The sequence below is a fragment of the Pleurodeles waltl genome, chromosome 1_1 (genome assembly GCF_031143425.1).
Source record: "Pleurodeles waltl isolate 20211129_DDA chromosome 1_1, aPleWal1.hap1.20221129, whole genome shotgun sequence".
In the NCBI taxonomy this organism is placed as follows: Eukaryota; Metazoa; Chordata; class Amphibia; order Caudata; family Salamandridae; genus Pleurodeles; species Pleurodeles waltl.
Genome location: NC_090436.1, coordinates 56614235 through 56637139, shown reverse-complemented (window position 1 = coordinate 56637139; position 22905 = coordinate 56614235). Strand labels below are relative to the sequence as shown.

The following is a 22905-nucleotide window of genomic DNA, read 5'->3' as shown; positions in this document are numbered from 1 at the left end:
TTATAATTCTGTATGGAGTGCCTCATGACTAAGTTAAAAACTTGAAAGACATTGTCAAGATTTCTGTCTAAGGGGCACCCACAATCCTAGATTTCGAGATTAGTTCAAAGTGTCTATAAAAAACACACAAGCGAGCAGATCCACTGAGTGTTCTTTCCATTTAATAATTCCGGATCTAAAAATGTTAGTCAAGTCAAAGGTCGGAAAAAGAATGAGTCAAAGTTTGTTTCCCATTCCTGCCTCAAACACAAGATGGTGGAACTTTCTGAACATCTTCCAGCCGTCATTACTGAGGTCAGCACTTTGTTCCCAGGGACATGAGTGCATGTGGGAATGGCATGCCTCTTTGCAGCAGGCTGTTTGTGAGCCAGAAATCTGATAATGGGATGATAATCTTAATTACAGACACTGAGGGGCATATTTAAGAGAGCCTTGCATGACGTTTGCACCACGCAATGTAATACATGTGTACGCAAGGCTCTGAGTCAGATATAAAAAGCCACACAGAGCCACATTGCGTGACTTTGAGTGGCCTCATGAGTAAGGCAATACAGCTCAAAGCGCTGCGTCACCCTCCTCTGTGCAAGGGAGGAGTTCCATGGTCATTCCGATGGGTGTTCCCATGCAACTCCCATGGGTTTTGACAGATTCCCAGATATATACAACCTGGGAATGCATCAAAATCTTACGCCTCCCAAGGGCAGGCGTACTGAGGAGAGATATCTTTATTTCTCCTTGTTTTTTCCTCTTTCTATGTATGCTGCATTTTGCACTTAAACAATCCTGCCGACAACACAGACACACTTGCACCATGGGGTAAGGGTGCCTGCGTTGGTGCTAGGCTGGCGAAATGCCACTAGCACAGGGGGAAAGGCCAGGAATGCACCATATTGGATAAATACTGTGCGTTCCTGCCATTTCACTTTGAAGCAAGATTACGTGCTGTGCTACCCTGCGCCAAATTCCCATAAATGGGGGCCTGAGTGTCAAAACTGGGATTGGAATTCAAGTTTACAGGTTCTCAGATAAGCAATCAAGCCTCTTTGTTTACCAGTTTAAGGCCAATATTTATACATTTTAGCGCTGCATTTGTGTCATTTTTTTACGCAAATGCGGTGCAAACTTGCGAAACACAATTGTATTTTGTAAGTTTCCTCTGTTTTTGCGTCAAAAAGCAGCGATAAAAAAGTAGGCGCTAAAATTGCGGCGCTAAAAAAGTATAAGTATGGGCCTAAGTTTGCAAAGTGCAACCATGAGTATTATTGATGGGTGCATAACTTATCCACTCATAATTTGCAGCCTAGACTACCCCGGAGTGAGCTATAAGGGGCAAGTGAATTGAGTGGGCAAGGAAATCTTATGCTTCTGATATGCTGAGGACGCTCTCAGGTGTAAGTTAATAGCCATTCACAAACCTATGAAAATGCATTTCACAAACTCCGGAGTTCTCACTGAAAGAATCAGTTGACGTGCAGCTGAAAGTGCTGGTAAGAGCACATAACTTACTCCAAGAGGAAGAATATAGAAAATAGACACTGGATTAGGAAAAAAAAATGCAATTAGACAAATGCTTCAACAGTTAGACTCAAATATTCTGAATTTCCTAAGAACAATTGATCATATGTTTTGAGAATGCATGAAGTATGCATTGTACAGCTAGGAAAGTGAGTTTAATCATACATATAATACACTTAAATCAATTTCCGTTTTAAATTAAACCTGATCGGGTAGGAAAGATCCCTTAATGATCCAAATACGTATAATGAACACAGATGTGAGGCAGTGATTTACGTTTCCCGTAAATTGCAGTGTTTTTGCAAACTGGGCCCTTAATGTGAAGATCTTAGTGCTGGTTCCATATCATCACATCCCCCTAAATTTGAGAACTGATTTATAGTGTATGCATTTTTCCTTTTTTATTACGCCACATCAACCCTTCCTTTCTTGTTCTTTAACCTGCATTGTTGTGGAGTTGTTAATCCTTGCAGCCCAGGGATTTCCTGCAGGGAGGGTCTATCCACAATAACGGGGGAATGCCCCCTTTACATACATGATGCTTGGCGCAGGTATAATGTAGCGCAAACGTTTACAAAGCGGTGCAATGCATGCATTGCGCCACTTTGTAAATATGGCGTGGCTAGTTTGGCCTTCTAATGCGATATTAGCATCAAAACATGATGCTAATATGGCGTTAGAATGGTGCTTGGGGCTCTTAAATATGCCCCTTCATCTCATCGGAGAGGGCAGCTACAGAAGTCATTACTCGGCTATGATGGGCTATGCCACTCTGCCTGACTTGACTCTGATTTTCACAATTTTTAGTCCTCATGGGATGAGTCTAGGTTGCACTGGTTAGTAGGTGCACCAGCGTGCACCCTATCCTTGTTAGGCGGTGGTCTCTGCCGCCTCAAAGCAGACTACAAAAAGACTTATGGTTGGTTGCAACTGATTGTGGACACGGGATACTGGCACTTTTACAAAGTATTTCCCCTATAAAATCTGTGAACTCTCCCATGACTGGGATCCAACACCCCACATGGTGATGATGAAGTCTGTGGGCATCACACAGTTTCCTGGCCTTACCTGCCCTATTACAGATGTAAATGATCAATGCCATTAGCAGTTCATGAAGTTGTTCCCTCTTTGCGTGCTCCTGAGTCACAGGCTACAAAATCTCAGAAACCAAATGTCTCATGCAACCCTGGCACAAGTGTTATGTACACCCACCATGTCCTGCTCCCTAGCCCTCAAATGTGATGGAAATGTGTGGCCTATGCTGTTAGTGTTGGCAGAAGAGCAGATTCACTTCACATGATTGGTCGTAAGAGAGCCAAACGAATCGCTTGGCAGGCTGTGACTGTGGCCTGACATCTGTGGCAATAGCATTTGCTAATCAATCTTGAGGACCAAAGCCTCCCTCACTGTAAAAAAACACTGACCATGGGGAATGGGATCTGTGGGACCCTGCTGTGGGTTGGGAACGGGGGCTGCATGACTCTTACCACATAAATTGGTCATCCCAGCCTCATAATTTCATATTTTCTTGCCATATAATTCTAGTGGCCCAGCATTTAATTAAAGCACTTCCATTTACCTTCTTCATCTATATTAAAACATATACAATTATCATAAAAACCTTTATCAGAAATAAAGTTTTGGCATTAGAGTGTAGAGCTCAAAACAGCATAACAAAAATATCATCTGGGACGGAACGGAGGGTGAAAGGAAAGAGGGAGCCGGGAGTAAGGATGGAGAGGACAAGTGGCATTGTAGCGGTGTCATGGGCCCTGGAGCAAGAAAGGAAAATGGTTGACTGGAATTTTGGTAGGAAAACAGATCAGTAATTAGAGTTGAGTGAGGTCCATAGGTCTTGGGCCCCGCTGCCACTGCACCTGTTGCTCCATTAATAACTAGGCCTCAGGAGAGAAAGCAGATGGGGCAGAAAAAGAGAAGTGAAATGAATACAACAGACAAAGGGAAGAAAGAGAAGGGTTCTCAAAGAAATAAGGAAAGAAGGGAAAGAAAGAACGAGAAAATTAAAGCACAACTAAGAGAAGAAATAGAGCAAACGTGAGGCAAGCGAATAAAGGGAAGGAAGCTAGCGAAATAAAGATAAAGAGGAAAAATAATGAAAGAAGTGTGAAAAGGAAGAGTAAAATGAACATTTGAGAAAAAAAGAGAGTTGGTGAGAGAAACAAGCATAGAAAGAATGAGGTCATGTATGTACTGACACATTTCCCAGAGATACAGAATGGGAAAACCACTTTGACACTTCGGGTCCCGCCAAGTATCTTGTGGCTTCCACATACAGACGGGAAACAGAAGGTGTGTGTGAGCCTTAGCACTGAGAAGAAATGTGCACTGAATGTTAGAATTGATGGATTCTGGTGGAGCCGTGGTGGTTTCCATCAACAATGGCGTTGAATGTTGGACTTGAGGTGCACAGTCTGAGCTGTGTTTTGTTCTTTTGGGTCCATTATTGGCTTGGCAGTGGGACTGAATATTAGAATTGAGCTGCTGTAATGGAACCGTATCTGAGCGGTGTCCCAGTATAGGAAAGGAAGTGACCTAGTCAGGGTAGAAACGAGGTGCACTGATGGAGCTGCGCCCGGGGTCCCAGTACTGGAGCAGGGGAGTGTACTGATTGCAAGAACTGAGGTGCTCTTGCAGACAGCGTGTGTGGGGTTCCTGGCACTGGAACAGCTGAGGGCTTGGAGTGTGTGGACTGAGGTGCACTGATGGAGCTGCGCCCGAGGTCCCAGTACTGGAACAGCAGAGAGTACTGACTGGAAGAACTGAGGTGCTCTGGCAGACCGTGTGTGTGGAGTTCCTGGCACTAGCACAGCTGAGAGTTTGTAGTGTGAGAACTGAGGTGCACTGATGGAGCTGAGCCTGAGGTCCCAGTACTGGAGCAGCAGACTGTACTGACTGCAAGAACCGAGGTTCTCTGGCAGACAGTGTGTGTGTGGTTCATGGCACAGGCACAGATGAGGGCTTGGAGTGTGTGAAGTAAGGTGCACTGATGGAGCTGCGAGTGGGATCCCAGTGTGGAGCAGAATTGGGCACTGTCTCTAAGGAGCTCTGGTAGAGTTGGTAAAGAAAATCCAAGCCAAGGAAGGGCGGGAGCCAGGCAGCTGAAAGAGGGTGCAGAGAGCCCACAAACACCAAATGTGACCAAGATAACAGCCTGATTTATGGCCTTATTTGCAGCTTAGCTCAGAGCAGGAATGCTCTGCAAATGAAAAAGGAAGCTTCCCTGGACAGGGGCACGAAACAAAGTTAAAAGAAATTCCCCTACAGACTAGATAAACAGGACAAAGGATAACTATACAGTAGTTGGTCCCTGCTCCCACACAGAAGGAGGGACAAAGAGGCATGACTGACCACTAGCAAGCAAGGATTTTTAAATGACACTGAAACTAACAAATGAAATAGCTAGGAGCCCAAAGAAGAAGTATACTTAAAAGTATACAGGAGGTCGTACGTTTACGCTCCACCTAAAAAGGTATGGCTAGTTCTCACTGCCACCCAGGATGGGTGCTGGCTGAGCTGGCATGACTGACGGGGCCTTGGGCTTCCCCTGTGGCCCCCAACATTAATCATAGTTGTTAGGTGCTCCGGGTGGGATTGGGACACCCACAAAATCAAGGAATGGTTGACTTCCGCCCGCAACCAGGATGTATGCTGGCTAGGCTGTCAGAGGGGCCACGTGGGACATGGGCACCCAGAAAATACAAGAAACATGTGGCAGAATGCCACATATAGAAACTGCAGTGGCTTAACTTCTGATTAAATATTTACTCTTCTTGAGTGGAAAGCCCCATAACGCCCTTGGAGGGCTTTGCTGTTGCTTTTTTGATTTGTGGAGGTTCCCTAAAGAGGGACAGGGGCACCACCAATGATTTCTTAACATGTTATAGGGGGCTGCCGGGATCGCAGCAGCCCCCCAGGAATGTTTAAAAAAACACCACTGTAACTCTCCTGAGCCATTAATTGCATGACCCCAGAAGAGCCTACCATTATTTTAAATCAATCCGCGCTGGAGCTCTATACTCTTCAGCTAGAGTATGGGGACCCCTTGTGGTTAGTTCTTTGCTGCAGTTTGTGGTCTCAAGAGTGTTAAAAACACTCAAACATATGCTTAGGGCTGTTTTGAATAAAATGCTGTATTTTAAATACTTTTGTAACAATTATTTTTAAACATTGTCACATGTGCATTTATAATTGGATTATGGTTATGAATAAATTATTCTGGTGACTTTTTTGAGAAATGTACATACATATGTTGATTTATATATGTTGATGTGCTAACCCCCTGATAAAACTAATAGGCATGCCTTTTCTAATTTGGTGTTCTGGCCCTTTGACAAAGCCAGTAGGTCTCCCTTCCTTAAAATGACACCTTTTTCATTGTTACGTTATGTTAAAAAGTGACTTCTAGCAAGGTACGGTAATAACATATTACTTTACATAAACAAACCTCGGAGGTTCACTGAAAATGCTAAAGGTTAAAATGACAATATAGTTAAGTGAAAATGTCAGTTAAAATGTAACATTTTAAACTCAAAGGCTGCATGGTTGATAAATGTCACCAGAGCTCAGCCATCCACAAGGGGTAGATGTCCATTGCAGCTTGGGCTAAGGGCAGGCCCTGTGGCCCACATCTCCTGCGCACACCCTTTGGCCATGTGCAGCTGTGGTTGGGTGCCTGTGGTTGGGCGTAGGGACTGTGTGCCAACCCCCACTGCACATGGCTGAAGGTTGTGCGTAGTGGGAGGTTGGTGTCTGAGGTGGGTAGGAAAACTGTTGGGTGTTGCATATGATCAAAACACCCCAAACATTGACTGAAAAAAACTGAAAAGTTAAATGGAAATTATGGTTATGCTTGTTATAACACCTGAACATAAGTTTAAAAAATCTTTTGAAGTGGAGTAATGATCATGAATTCAGACTGAAAAACAATTGAAATTCTTGGGCTATAGTTGGGACCGCAATTCACACCTCTCACGATGCCATGTGAACCATAACTTACACACTTATTGCAATGCATCGACTTTTCTCTGTGATCTGTACCTCTCTCATGTCAGGTTCTGATCTCCCGGGCGCTGAGCCTCCCTCACTCTCACCCTCTACCTACCTGTGTCTTTCCAGCCACTCCTCTGTCGCTCCTCTGTTTCTGTACCTCACAGACTCTCTGAGTCTCCCGTCTCTCTCTCTCCTCCCGGGGCCCTGTCGCAGCCTGTGTGCACCCTGTCTCTGTGTCTCACAGTCTCTCCTGCTCTCATCTGTCTCCTCTCTGCTTCTGTATCTCACAGGCTCTCTCTTCCTCCCCGTCTACCTCCCTCCCTCCCCCTCTCTCTCTCCCCCCGGGACCCTCCGTAGCCCTGAGTGGCTGTGTACAGTCTGTCTCCCTCTCTCTATCCCTCTCTCGCTCCTCTGTTTCTGTACCTCACAAGCGCCCTCTCCCTCTCTCCCTCCCTCCCTCTCTCTCTCCATCCCTCCCTCTCCTCTGCTTCTGTATCTCACAGGCTCTCTCTTCCTCCCTTGTCTACCTCCCTACCCCCCTCTCTCTCCCGGGACCCTCCGTAGCCCTGACTGTCTGTGTACAGTCTGTACAGTCTGTCTCTCTCTCTCCTCTGTTTCTGTATCTCACAGTCTCTCCTGCTCTCATCTCTGCTTCTGTATCTCACAGGCTCTCTCTTCCTCTCCCGTCTACCTCACTCCCCCCCCCCCACCCCACGCCACAGGACCCTCCGTAGCCCTGACCCTGACTACTGTTTCTCTCTCCCTCTCTCCTCTACTTCTGTACCTTGTTGAACACTTCGGCAAGTGCACAAACTAAAACAGGAATTTTCTGGGCTCTCCCTTCATCCCTCTCCTTCTCTATTCCTCTCTCTCTCCTCTGTTTCTGTACCTCACAAGCTCTCTCTCTCTCTCCTTCCCTCTCTTCCACCGGGACACTCCCCAGTCCTGACTGGCTGTGTACAGTCTGTCTCTTTCCCTCTCCCATCTGCTTCTGTACCTCACAGGCTCTCTCCCTCCCTCCCTCTCTCTCCGCCCCTCCCTGTCTCTCTCACATCTGCTTCTGTACCTCACAGGCTCTCTATCCCTCTCTCTCTCTCCATCCCTCTCTCTCTCTCTCATCTGCTTCTGTACCTCACAGGCTCTCTCTACCTCTCTCCATCCCTCCCTGTCTCTCTCTCCTCTGGTTCTGTACCTCTCCTCCCCACCCTCTGTAGCCCTGACTGGCTGTGCACAGTCTGTTTCTCTCCCTCTTTCCTCTGCTTCTGTACCTCACAGGCTCTCTCTATCTCTCTCTCCAGCCCTCCCTCTGTTCCCTCTGCTTCCGTACCTCACAGGCTCACCCTCCCTCTCTCTCCACCCCTCCCTGTCACTCACTCATCTGCTTCTGTACCTCACAGGCTCACCCTCCCTCTCTCTCCACCCCTCCCTGTCACTCTCTCATCTGCTTCTGTACCTCACAGGCTCTTTCTCCCTCTCTCTCTCTCCATCCCTCCCTGTCTCTCTCCTCTGTTTCTGTACCTCACAGGCTCTCTCTCTCCATCCCTCTCTCTCTCTCTCCCCCCAGGACTCTCCGCAGCCCTGACTGGCTGTGTACAGTCTGTCTCTCTCCTCTGCTTCTGTACCTCACAGGCTCTCCCTCCCTCTCTCTCCATCCCTCCCTGTCTCTCTCCCCTGTTTCTGCCCCTCACAGGCTCTCTCTCTCCATCCCTCCCTCTCTCTCTCTCTCTCTCCCCCCGGGACCCTCCGCAGCCCTGACTGGCTGTGCACAGACTCTGCCTCTCACAGGCAGTAACGTCAGAGGAGCGGCGGCCGGGAGGGAGGGGGCGGTGATTGCGCAGCCCCTCTGCATTGCCAGGGATGCTGCTGCTGCTGGAAGGGGGGCCAGGGAGGGAAAGAGCCGCCGGGGCGCTGCTTCCCAGGAATAGGACATTCCGTGCCCGGGAGGTGATGGCGAGCGCGTCTCTGGTGTGATTTACAGGGGCTTGTGCCAGGACATCCAGCGCCCAGAAGGCAGGTACCAGCCCCCCGGGAGGAAGGTGAGGAGAATGGGGGGTCCTGGCTCATGCCAGGTGTGGGGCGGGTGGTGTCTGCTGCTGGGGAGGTGGCGTGGGGAGGCACTCACAGGGGGCGGCGAGAGAGGGCGGCAATGCTGAGAGGTGATGGGCAGGTGAAGTGGGCGAGGGCTGCTGAGATGAGGGAGCGGAGACTGATATTGGGAAGGGGCAGCACGTGACTGTCGGAAGGGCACTGGTGGTACGGGGCTGGGGGTGTTAATATGAAAGGCAGAGGGCGGGGGGAGCCTGCCAGCGGCTTCGGTGATGAGGGGACGTCGGGATGCTTGAAAGAAGAAAGGATGGCGAGGTGATTGTGGGAGGGGCCCGAGGGAGGGTGGAGGACGCACGTGATGGTGACAGGGTGGCAGCATTATATGAGGGATGGGGCAGGTGGGTGGATGAGTGGGGCAGAGGTGGACGGGTGGGCCTCATGGGTGGACTAGGGATGATGCTGACAAGGTCGGGGGGGAGGGCAGGGTGGTGCCGGCGATTGTCGGAGTCCTGGGGGGACTAGTGGGCTGGGCGCGGTATGGGGGTGATGGAAACATGGGGTACGGTGCCTGAGTGGTATTGTCATTTTACCTTACCTTACGCCACGGCACGCCATGCTGTGGTTTATTTATGTAGCGCCTCTGCCGCTCAAGGACTTCTGGTGGGTGGACTCTGGGAGGAGGAATTCGCTCCGATGTGTTTGTGGTTTATTTTTCTGGCCTAGGCCGCCTCTTCTGCTGACGGAGCAGGGGCGCTTCTGTTACACGCTCTGGTTGACAGGGTTTCCTTCAGTGTGTGTGCGTGTGTGTTTGTAATGTGTTTTGTAATGTGTGTGCGTGTACAGTGTTGTGGGGGTATAATGTGTGAGCGCAGCGTATGTGCGTGTAGTGTGTGTATGCTCGTGCGTTTGTGTACAGTGAACAATGAATGTGTCTGTATAATGTCTGAAGTGTGTTTGTATAGCGTGTGTATACTAGGTGTGTATGTTTACCTTTGTGGCCCAAGCCCTGTGTGTTTATAGTGTGGAGGTTGGTGCTTGTGTTGTGCATGCACAGAGCATGAGTATATTGTGTATCAATGCGTTTCTTTGTATCTATGTATGTGTTTATGTTAGTGTGCATTACGGTGTGCGACCAGTGTTTTAAATGGGGTATTTTGTGTATCTGCGAGTGTGTAGGATGCGCGTGCATTAGTGTGTATCTGTACGAATACCAGATTTGAAAGTGTATTCATTTGTGTGCTGAACTATTCGTGCATCAGTGCGTGTGCTTGTGTGTGCAGCTGTCAGTGCATCAGTGTATGTGGTGTCAGAGTGTGGTGTGTGTATAGTGTGCATAGTGTTAGCGTGTATGGTGTCTGTGTCGTGTGTGGAAAATGTGGAAAATGTGTGCATATTGTGTGTAATTGCGTGCACTGCGTGTGTGTACTCGTAGTGTGCATCTACGTGTTAGAGTGGTGTGTATCAGTGCGTTTGTGTGTGTCTGTGTTACAGTGCGAGAGTATTAGCAGTGTGTGGGAATGTATGTGTGTATCTGTGTGTCAGTGAGTGTTTATATGTATAGTCCTCACAGACCCCGTGTTACGGATGGCTGTGGTGTGCTCCACTGCTCACGTCTGCCCGTGCTTGGCTCACAGACCCCTGCCACGGATGGCTGTGGTGTGCATGGTTCACAGACCCTTGTCACAGATGGCCGTGGTGTGCTTTGCTCACAGACCCCTGTCACGGTTGGCTGTGGTGTGCATGGTTCGCAGACCCCTGTCAGGGTTGGCTGTGGTTTGCATGTTTCATAGACCCCTGTTATGGATGGCTGTGGTGTGCATGTCTCACATACCCTTGCCACGGATGGCCGTGGTGTGCTTTGCTCACAGACCCCTGTCACGGTTGGCTGTGGTGTGCATGGTTCGCAGACCCCTGTCACGGATGGCTGTGGTGTGCATGGTTCGCAGACCCCTGTCACGGATGGCTGTGGTTTGCATGGTTCACATACCCCTGTCACAGTTGTCTGTGGTGTGCATGGTTCACAGACCCCTGTCACGGATGGCTGTGGTGTGCATGGTTCACATACCCCTGTCATGGTTGTCTGTGGTGTGCATTGTTCACAGACCCCTGTCACGGATGGCTGTGGTGTGCTTGGCTTACAGACCCCTGTTACTGATGCTGCTGTGGTGTGCATGTCTCGCATACCCTTGCCACGGATGACTGTGGTGTGCTTGGCTCACAGACCCTTGTCACGGATGGCTGTGGTGTGCATGGTTCACAGACCCCTCCGTGGTTCACAGACCCCTGTTACGGACGGCTGTGGTGTTCATGGTTCACAGACCCCTGTCACGGATGGCTGTGGTGTGCTTGGATCACAGGCCCCTGTCACGGTTGACTGTGGTGTGCATGGTTCACAGACCCCTCTGTGGTTCACAGACCCCTGTTACGGATGGCTGTGGTGTGCATGGTTCACAGACCCTTGTCACGGATGGCTGTGGTGTGCTTGGCTCACAGACCCCTGTCACGGATGGCTGTGGTGTGCTAGGCTCACAGACCCCTGTCACGGTTGACTGTGGTGTGCATGGTTCACAGACCCCTCCGTGGTTCACAGACCCCTGTTACGGATGGCTGTGGTGTGCATGGTTCACAGACCCCTGTCACGGATGGCTGTGGTGTGCATGTCTCTCATACCCTTGCCACAGATGGCTGTGGTGTGCTTTGCTCACAGATCCGTTACGGTTGGCGGTGGCGTGCATGGTTCACAGACCCCTGTCACGGATGGCTGTGGTGTGCTTGGTTCACAGACCCCTGTCACGGATGGCTGCGGTGTGGTCCACAGGCCAGCAGCGTTATTTTGCTGCGTCAGAGGTTGGGCCCAGCCCTCGGAGGCCGGTGCCGTGTTTTCGTGGGCGCTTCTGCTGTCCTGGGGGATGCTGACCTCTACATGTAAACAGGCCCAAGGCTGATGCATGTGCAGAACATGAAGTTATGTTACTTAATGGACCCAACAGGCGCGTCTCAGGCTTTGGACGCAAGTGAGTCTGTGAGTCACATGTCTCCCTTACATAATTATTGATTTATAATACACGGGAGCCTGCAATCCCTCCATAAAAGCCGCTCTCTGATTTCCTCATTATAGGACACTTATGACCTCTAGTCACCTCTAATAAAGAAACCAACTGGCTTTTTATTCTTATGGTCTGATTTTTCTGAAACAAACTACTGAGCAGAAAAAAAGATATTTAATTTAAGGCAACATTTTTGGTTCTTGCACACTAAGGCCGCATATGTATGCTTTTTTAGCGCTGCATTTGCGCTGCTTTGCAGCACAAACTTACAAAATACAATGATATTTTGTAAGTTTGCACCGCTTTTGCGTCAAACAATGACGCAAATGCGGCGCAAAGAAGTATAAATATGGGCCTAAAAGTCTTTGCTTGAGAAATAGAATCTCTGCCTTTCTCTGAGCCTCAGCCTTTTAAAAATGTTACTTACATTAAATTGATTCTAATAGCTTTTTGCAACGAATTATTAACGTATTTCCGACGTGTTTAATTTTGCACAAGATTCAGCTTTTATTCTTGTCTCCAATAGTACTAACTCTTTCATATGAAAAAGTGAGACCCCAAAGATTTAAAATGTTTCAGAGAAGGGTGATGGTGTAACTGTGTATTATATGAAATAAAATACCCTCTATCATATGTTAAACTGGCATTGCAAGTCACCTCGGAGTTCCATCACCTTATAAAGGACCTCTGCTTTTGGCCTCCTTTCCCTGTATGATCCCAGAACTCCTTAGCGACTTGCAAGATCCTTATAATGTATAGCAGTTTTTTTTTTGGCTTTGTCTGTGTGTGGGCCCTGCCTATGTGCAGCACATCACAAAGTCTGCGTTGATGTTAAAGCATTCTTGTGGGCATACATGTTGTCTATGTGATGATGGTTAGTACGTACCATACCATATATATGGCATGTAAAATTGGTGACTGGTCTGCATATGTGAGGGGTGGATGTAGGGGGCACTAGTTTACAACAATGAGATGTTCTGGGCTCACAATGGGATGCAATGCTGGATATGGGGAGGACTCGACCATACAATAGTGAATAGTCCCGAGTTCATAATAGGGTCCTTAGTACATGTGGAGGGGCACTACCTTACAATAGTGAACTGATCTGAACTCACAGTGGGGTACACCAATGAATGTGGTTGGGGCTGTACCATACAATAGTGAGGTGTACTGAGCTCAGAATGGGGCCCACTGATAGATGTGACGCAGACTCTACAGTACAATAGTACAGTGTTCTGAACTCACCCAAGGAGCTCTGTTGTACTATTGTGACATTTTCTGAACTCACCATTGGCCGCACTAATAAATGTGTGGGGGACAGCACCATGTAATACTGAGGTGTTCTGAGCTCACAACGAGGCGAGGTGGTAGATGTGGATGGGACTCTACCATACAATGGTGAAGTGTTCAGAGGTCACAATGAGGCGAGGTGGTGGAAGTGGATAGGGCTCTACCATACAATGGTGAAGTGTTCTGAGCTCACAATGAGGCGAGGTGGTGGATGTGGATGGGACTCTACCATACAATGGTGAATTCTTCTGAGTTCACAATGAGGCGAGGTGGTGGAAGTGGATAGGGCTCTACCATACAATGGTGAAGTGTTCTGAGCTCACAATGAGGCGAGGTGGTAGATGTGGATAGGACTCTACCATACAATGGTGAAGTGTTCTGAGCTCACAACGAGGTGAGGTGGTGGTAGTGGATAGGGCTCTACCATACAATGGTGAAGTGTTCTGAGCTCACAACGAGGTGAGGTGGTGGTAGTGGATAGGGCTCTACCATACAATGGTGAAGTGTTCTGAGCTCACAATGAGGCGAGGTGGTGGATGTGGATGGGACTCTACCATACAATGGTGAAGTGTTTCAAGTTCACCATGAGGCGAGGTGGTGGATAGAACTCTACCATACAATGGTGAAGTGATCCAAGTTCACAATGAGGCACGGTGATGGGTGTTGTTGAGACTCCACCATGCAACAGTGAAATGTTCCGAGTTCACAATGAGGCGAGGTGGTGGATGTAGATAGGGCTCTTCCTTACAATGGTGAAGTGTTCCGAGTTCATGATGAGGCGAGGTGGTGGACAGAACTCTACCATACAATGGTGAAGTGTTCCAAGTTCACAATGAGGCAAAGTGGTGGATGGGACTCTACCATACAAGGGTGAAGTGTTCTGAGCTCACAATGAGGCGAGGTGGTGGATGTGAGTGGGACTCTACTATGCAATGGTAAAGTGTTCTGAGTTCACAATGAGGCGAGGTGGAGGATGTGGATAGTGCTCTATTATACTATGGTGATGTTCTGAGTTCACAATGAGGCGAGGTGGTGGATGTGGATAGGGCTCTACCATACAATGGTGAATTCTTCTGAGTTCAAAATGAGGTGAGGTGGTGGATGTGGATAGGACTGTACCATACAATGGTGACGTTTTCTGAGTTCACAATGAGGCGAGGGGACTCTACCATACAATGGTGATGTTTTCTGAGTTCACAATAAGGTGAGGTGGTTGATGCAGATGGTGCTTTCTCCATACAATGGTGAAGTGTTCCGAGTTCACAATGAGGCGAGGTGGTGAATATGGATAAAGCTCTACCATACAATGTTGAAGTGTTCTGAATTCACAATGAGGTGAGGTGGTGGATAAGGAGGGGGCTCTACCATGCAATAGTGAAATGATCCGAGCACACAATAGGCCACACCGATGGATGTAGAGAGGGGCTCTTCTTTACAATAATGAAGTTTTCTGAAGCCACAATGGTGTGCTCAAATAAATGTGGATGGGGCTTTACCATCCAATAGTGAATTGTTCTTTGCTCACACTGGGGCGAAATGGTGGATGGAGAGGGAGCCCTATCATACAATAGTGAGATGTCCTGAGCTCACAGTAGGTTGCACTGGTGGGTTTGGCTGAGACTTGGGACTTCAATAGTGGAGGAGTCTGAACTCTTGATGGTGTGTACTGGCATCATCACACTCAGTGCTTTAAGGTACTGTCTGGTACTGGGGATCTGCACTTCTTTAATTTGAAAGGGAGAGTACCTGCACTTCTCAGAACTGCTGCAGTACATTAAATGGGAGAGCGCTGGCACTTCTCAGAAGCAAACAGGTTCTCTGAATAGCGAGTACCTGCACTTTTATTTTTCCATTAAAAGGACTGATTACACTGATGAAGTGTTCTGCCCTCACAAAAGGATGCACTGGTATCTGCGGGTTTCAGGGATTGCTCTGCTTAAGGTTTGGTCATATGCATGGGCACTGAAATTATGCAGCAAGGGAGGACCAATTGTGCAGCAAGACTGACTAAATTATGCAGCACAAAAAGCACATAATGCGGCGTGATGTAGCACAGTTTGTGATGTTATCACTTTATTATTTTGTCATTGTTACCACTGCCTGGTCAAAGACTTCACCTTCTTAGTACCAGTTTAACACCCAAATACAGGATTACCCAACTGAAAAGTGACCAGTCAAGAGTTACGAAAAGCCTTGCACTGCACCCAATACATGTTGCTGCGTTTTTAGTAATTTTTGATCTGTTTGAGGTACAGCAAATATGTGTTTGCTAAAATCCGCAAATTATGCAGCAGGAACTGTATTCAGTGGCTAGTGCAGTAAATCTGTAACTATGCGAAGAACGTTGCAGCTGCAGAATTGCATAGTTCCAGTGGCCCTGGTCCGACGGCTCACAGCTTTGCCTTAGGACAGGGGGTGTTAAAATCTAGGGCCATATATATATGGCAAAGTGTCGCAGAGCTGTGCAGCATGTCACCTCGCTGCGCTGCACTGTGTCACTGGGAAAGAACAGTTGTGTGTCCCATTTAAGGCATACAGCGCATTCCTGCCCTTTCCCCCTGCGCTGGCTTATAATGGGCTGCCTAGGGCCATCACAGCACACTTGCACTGGAGTGCAAGGGTGTCTGCGTTGATTGTAGGATTGTTTTTGTGCAGGAAGGTGCATAATGCAGCACATTTAGAAAGACGAAGTAATGAGGAGAAATAAGGTATTTCTCCTCACTGCACCTCCCCGGGAAGGTTGTGGTGCATTCCCAGGTTTACATGTTCTTGTAAATCTGGGAATGCATCAGAATCCAGGGGAGTTGTGTGGAAACTCCATTGCAATGCCCATGGAACGCTTACCCAGGGTACAGTAAAAACGCAGCCCAATTTGCGTTGACATACTCCACATTTTTGGAGCCACTCAAACCCATGCAAAGTGGCTTTGTGTGGCTAAAAATCTGACTTGTTTTGCGTCACTCATGTACCATGTTCCGTGGTGGAAGCATGATGCAAAGCTCTAATAAATATGCCTCCTAATGTCTTCGGCTAGTGGCATATATTGCTGCTCAAGACGGTGGACAGTGGCAGAGAAAATCCTCTCTATAGACACATAGATTACACCATCCTCACTTCCCGATCAAAGGTCTCCTATGGAATGAAGGGAGGCAGAAGTGGCAGGGATTGGTTGGGGGGGGTGGCTGGCCATTCGTATCCAAACACATGCAACAGGTGAAACTTGACCACTTCCTTTCATATGCTGTCCTAGACATGTCAGGATGGGTCCATGTCTGGTTTTCTTTAACACCTAGATGGCCACCAGTTAGCCGATGACACTTATCTATATATTAGGATTGCCAGGGCTTGAAGCAACTGTAGCATAGCCAGAAACAGTCTCTCAAACGTGCACAATGAAAGGAGGCAACACAGGCACTGAAACAGAAAGCATGGTACCGGACGCTGCAGGTTCTCCGGTGATACAGTTAAAATGGCGCCTGCTTCGGGAGCTCCCAAGTGTACCTCTAAAAGGGCACAAAGACAGCATGTAGGAGTTATCTCCAGTGATTTATTTGAGCCAGTGGTTTCCAGTGCTCCGCACCATCACTTAATTGTCAGCAACAGCACTAGTGACAGTACACCACATGATGGCGCTGTTTTTCTGATTTTTAGATGAGCACAATAACCTTGTTTAATAAGTCAATATACATTAAAAAGGAAAATAGCGGCTGCTTCCACCATTCTTATAGCTTAGGGTGGCCTATAGTAGTCTGAATTGTCACACTTGCAGGACTGCGATGTTTAATAGTTGTGCTGATACAGTCATTGGCAGAGCGAGCAGGGACAGCGGGTGGTGCAGGCCGCAGCAGCCTCCTGAAAAAGGCCCTGACACTTCGTTTTGTGCAGATTAGGCACTGGTTATATTTGAGTCTGGTTGTGACCTACTTCCTTATAGAATGTAAGGGGGAACATCTTTTGTCTCCTTTGCTGCATCCGTGGCATTGTGTAATCTCTGGTAGACTCGACCGTGCCTACAGGTTGGCACAAATTGGCAATTCGGGCCTTTATCCAATGAGAAACACAAGAAATTCCTTTCATTATTTCTATGAACTCACTATCTCAATAAACCCCAGTAAGGACTATTTTAAGCACCAGAAGAGCTAAAAACCTCCAGATGCTTATGTGCAGATTGCTAGGACGTAGGATTAATAATGCAGAGAAAAGATTTGTAGCTACTACAGTCGAAGCTACAGTTGCCCTGAGGGACAAAATACAAAGTTCAAACCTTCATACTGCCATCCATACACATGACTGCCCAGGGGTTTTATGCCAATGCCTGGTCATTTCTTCTGCAGAGTTGGTACATCAGAGATCCCTTGATCTTACACAAGGAGCTAAGCGGTGGCATTAAAAAGGGGTAGAAAGAGTGGGGGACCTGTCTACAGTAGCCAGGCGAGGTCGATGGGAAGGCTTCTGAGCTACAACTTTAAATATTCAGTGATGCTCAGTCCAGACAGGTCTTAGATATCTATTACCATCAACTTTAAAACAAATTATGGAGGCTGATGTTACTCTCGGAGAGGAGTGCCCTTACACAATCCATAGCATACGACAAAAGATGGTGAGCGGTCTGGAAGTTGTCTGTCCGCTAATCCGTGTTGGTGCAGTCGCTCCGGTCTGTTGCCATTCGACTGAAGCATGAAAAACTGCTTATTAACTGGTTGTGACTGCAACATACTGAGGACGACTTCACACTGGGCTCAAGCGCCAAGAACTGAAGACGACTTCAAGGTTTTTGTGTACTAGACCACCATTGACCTGACTTGTTCTCCAGAAGAGAAGCAGACCTGGCTCTTTTGACACCTCAACGCCCACTTAGACCATGAGCTTCTGGCTTCATATCTTAGGCCATGCAAACTACCATCAGGGCCGCCGTCGGTTGACATTCCCATCCCACGGTCACTTGTCCCTCTCTGATAAGGTGCGAGATTTCCTGATGTAGAGAGGGAGTTGAGATGAACTGAGGAAGCTGCATGGCTTGTCAATCCAATGGAGCCAGTCTAGAGGAAGCCAAAAGGCTGCTAGGGACAAATCTCTTAACAAAGCTATCCAGATCTTCACTCTGTCAAGAGAGGAGCACAGAGTATCTTTATCAGTCCACTAACACCCTTGTTACATGCTAGAGGTTTGAGAATCCTTTCACCTCCCCGTCCCGGAGCAGGTGAGTGTATTCTTAGGATTGTAAAATGGGAAAACTGGATGCTCTGGGAAGAGGGAACTATCCCTTCTGGACAACTTCAAACTTTAGATAACAGGTAAAGGGAAAGGAAGCAGGAGTGCCCTTGAGCAAGGTTAGGAAGTAAGGATGGGTGATTAGAATCCGGTTAGGTCCCCAATACATGCAGGGCAAAATGCATGACTGGTGGCACATACATAGTAGGTGGACTGGGAGCTAAAAGCGTCCTTGGAACATGTTTTAACACCAGGCTCACGTTTAATGAGCAAGCACAGAGCCTGCAACCTTCGTGAGTGGTGGAGGATTGTGGTGGTGTCCGAAGCAGTAGGAGATGCAATCTGCCATTTTGCGATGAACCACTGAAACTTCATCTCTCCCTAGGTAGATGGTGTGTTTTTGTGTCCTCTCACTCCAGCGCAGTGAGCAAGCACACACTCTGGAGGAAGCTGACACTGCTTAAGAGCTTTCTGATGGTGGCTAGGTAATCTCACCCCTCCTGTCGATCGGTGATGGGAGAGTCCAGAATATTCCTGCCAGACAGGCAATCAATTGCTGCACATCGCTAAGTAGAAATCTGCTGGAGCGCGCATGGCTTGAGCCGTTGGAACAACAGACTCCGTCAAGGAGCCCAGTGCCTCTACGTAGGATGCCCTTCATAGGAGATGAAGGGTTGCTTCGAGGATCGAAGCAGACCCTACACACGTTATCAACCTCTGCTCAAACTGCTTAAGGGAAGACAATGTTAACACGGCTATCAGGCATGAGCTTAGAACATGTGTCAGTTGGCATGACCAGATGTTTATGATAAAGCAAATAAGAACACTGTTAGGTTTGGAGGTCTTCTGAAGACACCAAAGTGGCAGAGGGTCAATAAAGGCTGGTATGGACCTTCTGACCCAACATTCCAATGCCTGTCTTTCTTTTCTTTCTCTTAATTGTGGGACATTCGACACCCAGTAGGCAGAAAGATCTATTAGCATTCTAGCTCTTCTGTCTAGGCCTATAGAAGCCGTTAAAGCCCGCTCCCTCATTATAGGCCCACGTCTGAAGCTTGGGCCTATAACCCGGGTGCAGCCTGCATACTCCTTGGCATCACCAGCAGGCTACAGATCCTGACCAAGCGCAAGAACCCAAACTCTTTGCTCTGAACAGATGTGCACCGTTCCATTAGCAAATACCTAAAATAAGTAGGGATTCTGAACGGGCAGTAGTATCCCCAGCCTAGGCACAGATTTGGCTGCAGGTCAGCCTTATATTATCAGAAATAAAAAATACATTTATAGATGAGTTTTGAGTGAGCCTTCTTCATCCACTGGTCTGTTCAAAAGTCATTTATATTTTGCTTTTACTGCAAACAGTATGCAGCAATGGGTCAGCCCACTTTGTTGTCTCTTTTGTACTCTAAATGATAGCATTTTCCCTGATCACAAGTCCACATACATCTAAAAAGAAAAATCCTTTTTAGGTGTATGCGGACGAGGGAAGCGCACCACGAAGTTGGATACATCATTTTCGAGCTCCAGCTGAAACTGTTGGCTTTGGGACCAGAAGCTTAGAACAAGACAACAAAGCTTTATTTCGCGGTACTTTGCTAGTGAAATAGATTTGCCATTGCACTGCGGTCCAAGAATTTATCTTTGGACTCAGTCATTTTTTGGGTTCTCAAAATCCTCCAGAAGGGCGAGGTGGAAGCTGTAGCTGGGCAGGGCTCACCAAAGCCAGGTACCTTTGCAGCTGATTCCATTTGCAGTGAGGAAAAAAGCCCAGAGAGGGAGAAACCTGCTTTTTGCCTGCCTTGGGTGTGACCCAACTGGGCAATTTTCAGGATCTTGTCTCACTCCTTTGGGGATAGAAAAACATGACTAAATCCACTTAGCTGGACCAGGGACCAATACTTCACTTTGCCACTGCTTTTTTCTTTCCATCCCTTACCCTTTCTAGTCATTCTTGTGTATTTAAACTATGTTTTCAGGTTACAGATACTGAAATCCAAAAGTACCTTTTATTTGCTCAATAATTGCAAGCAATTGGCTACCATGTTTAAGCACACGTTTCTTTCCGTTTTCCTTCATTTTATTTAGTGTCATTTGCTTGCAGTAAAAGATTATAAAAAAAGAATGTTTTCATCACAACAGCTTGCCATGGTAACACCTATCGAATTTGCCAATGCTTGTTAGGGATATGCCATGCTTATGCAAAGAGCAGAAAAAGTAGCACCCTTCCCTTTGCAAACCAAAAATAGATCAGTGACACAGCATCAGTGATGCTTCTCCTGTTAGGTGACAATGACAGCAAGGCGGCAGAGATTGTAGCACCCTACCCGCAGTTCAATGAGATAAGATCCAGGACCTTGAGGGAGACACACCTAAGTGGACAGTGAGCATAATCTTCTGAAGCGACAATTAGTTTGGAACCTGCCATTTGGGGGAGGAGCATGTGTGCGGGGGCAAGTGAACCATGTGACTGGATGGGCTGCCCCTCGATTGCACGACGGGTCAGATGGAAATTAAAGATGGCTGACGGACAGATCAGAATGCACTATGCTTGGAATTTGTCACAATGTTTTACATATCGTAAATGTTGCCTGAGGTTTTAAGAAAATGGCGGCAGGCCTGACATATCTATTGTGAAAAGCAAATGTTAAAGGAAGTAAACCTTACATTATTACACTAATTTAAAACCTGCGGACAGGAATCTTACTACATGTAATCCTAACAGATTACCACAGTAGGCAAGAGTTTTGTTCTCGGTTACCCCGTTTGAGAAACCCTGGCAGGAGTAGATGTGTACTGTGAGAATCCTTGCTAAGTCCTTTTAAGTTGGGTTCCATATTGTTTTTCTAACTGTAATTTTGTACATATTTTAATCTTATCACTGTATGCCTGATGGTTGCCTTCTGAGATAGCTTAAACTTAACACACACTAATGCTTAAGCTTGAGTTGATTATGCAAAGCAGTGGCAAATTCGATGCATCATAGCTGCTTAAAATTGGAACTCAGATAAGTCTGAAATACTGTTCTTTGGAAATACTGCTTTACTGGAAGTATTTCAATGGTGGCCCAAGAAAATGTATGACAGTCAAGCTCCAGTCTACACATTTAGGAACCTGGGCATCACATTTGATAAGGACCTGTCTTTATACTTCAGATCCAGTCACAACTGCCTGCTTTGTCTTATTAAAATCCCTAAGAAAGGTTCTGAAATTACTCAAAAAACAATTGTACATGCACCAGTAATATCTAGATTGGGTTATGCAAATGCACTTAGATGCAGTGATCATTGATGTTTAGCCACAGCCTGCAGTTGGTCCAAAACACATTGGCAAGACTGGTTCTGAATCTCCTAAGATGGCAGCCCATCTCCCCTCTCTTGACGCTGTTGCTTAGGCTTCCACTGGAGAAACAAATGGAGATTAATGCTCTGATGATTACCTTCAGAGCAGTTCATTAAAAGGACCTGATCTGCTGAGAGACAGATGTTCAGTCTATAAGTCCACGAGATCGCTTCAATCTGCAAAGCAGGGATGCTGACAATACCCAAAATCCGCAGAGCATGAAGAGGTGGCCAGTCCTTTTCATATCTGGCAGCAAGACTGTGGAATGATCGACCCGCCTAGTTAAGGAATGTAATCATGAAAATGACTTTAAAAAGGTGCTGAAAACATTCCTTTTCTGATGGAGACTGCCTTGGTTCCATCTGCCACTTGGTAGCACCAGGACTCTTCAATTGAAGAAGCTGTGCGCTATACAAATTCTATTCATTCATTCATTCATGGCGACAAGCTCGTGATAATAGTTATCTGCCTGACTGGTTCATTGGGAGAAGATATGTCAGATGCCATCGGTCTCATTTGTTTATTATAAAAAGTTACTGCAAAATCAGTAAGCCTGATTAATTTATTCTTAATGGCATATGCTAAAGTCAATATTTCTTTAAGGATGCGATGTTGTTACACTGCCTTAATTTCTACTAACTGGTATTTTGCTACATGGGAGCACACAGATCACTGTATTAGGCAAGGGCTTTGGTGCTGGTTACCGGGTTTAACAAACCCTTAGTGCAGAAGATGTGCACTGTGAATGCCTGTTTAGCCCTCTCAGAATGGTCAGTGCATTGTTTTGCTAACTGCAATTGTGTGCATAGTTGTAATTTTAAGACTGTATTGCTGAGGTCTGCCTGGTGGGAAATCATGTGCTCAACACAGCAGGCATAAGATGCTCACAGTACCAAATCTGTCTTTCTTGCATGGTTATCCAAGATTTTTCTCCTGTTTCTGCATCCTATTGGTGCCACAGTGCATGTGCTCCAGCACTAACACGGTATTGGTAAAAGTGCTCCTACCATTGTGCTTTGTTTAAGTTTCCTGTAAGGCTATAATAGATGGTGCAGAAACAACGGCATGGGAGTTAAGGGGCATATTTATACTCCGTTTGCGCCGAATTAGCGTCGTGTTTTTCTACGCAAATTCGGCGCAAAACTAACGCCATATTTATACTTTGGCGTTAGACGCGTCTAGCGCCAAAGTATGAGTAAAGAGCGTAATTTTTTTGCGTGAACGCCTTCCTTGCGTTAATGAGATGCAAGGAAGGCGTTCCCGTCTAAAAAAATGACGGCGACGCAAATGCGTCGTATTTATACTCCTGGGCAAAAATCACGCCCGGGAGTGGTCAGGTCAAAAAACCCTGCATTTGCGCCACTTTTTAACGCCTGGGTCAGGGTAGGCGTTAAGGGGCCTGTGGGCTCAAAATGAGCCCACAGGTGCCCTCCCATGCCCCCAGGGA

General features: G+C 47.1%; 1 protein-coding gene across 9 annotated transcripts in view; it reads left to right on the top strand.

Annotated features, from left to right (window-relative positions):
* RUSC2 (RUN and SH3 domain containing 2) overlaps positions 1-22905 on the top strand; it is a 193204-nt gene that overhangs the window by 18066 nt on the left and 152233 nt on the right. For 4 of the 9 annotated variants that reach the window (XM_069212399.1, XM_069212408.1, XM_069212150.1 and 1 more), the window contains exon 1: positions 8396-8561. The exons of 3 other annotated variants lie outside the window; for them this stretch is intronic. The gene's annotated coding sequence lies outside the window, so the exon portion shown is untranslated. Of the gene's footprint in view, positions 1-8344; positions 8562-22905 lie in introns of those variants that run through there. 2 more of the 9 variants (XM_069212287.1, XM_069212383.1) reach the window with 1 other exon arrangement.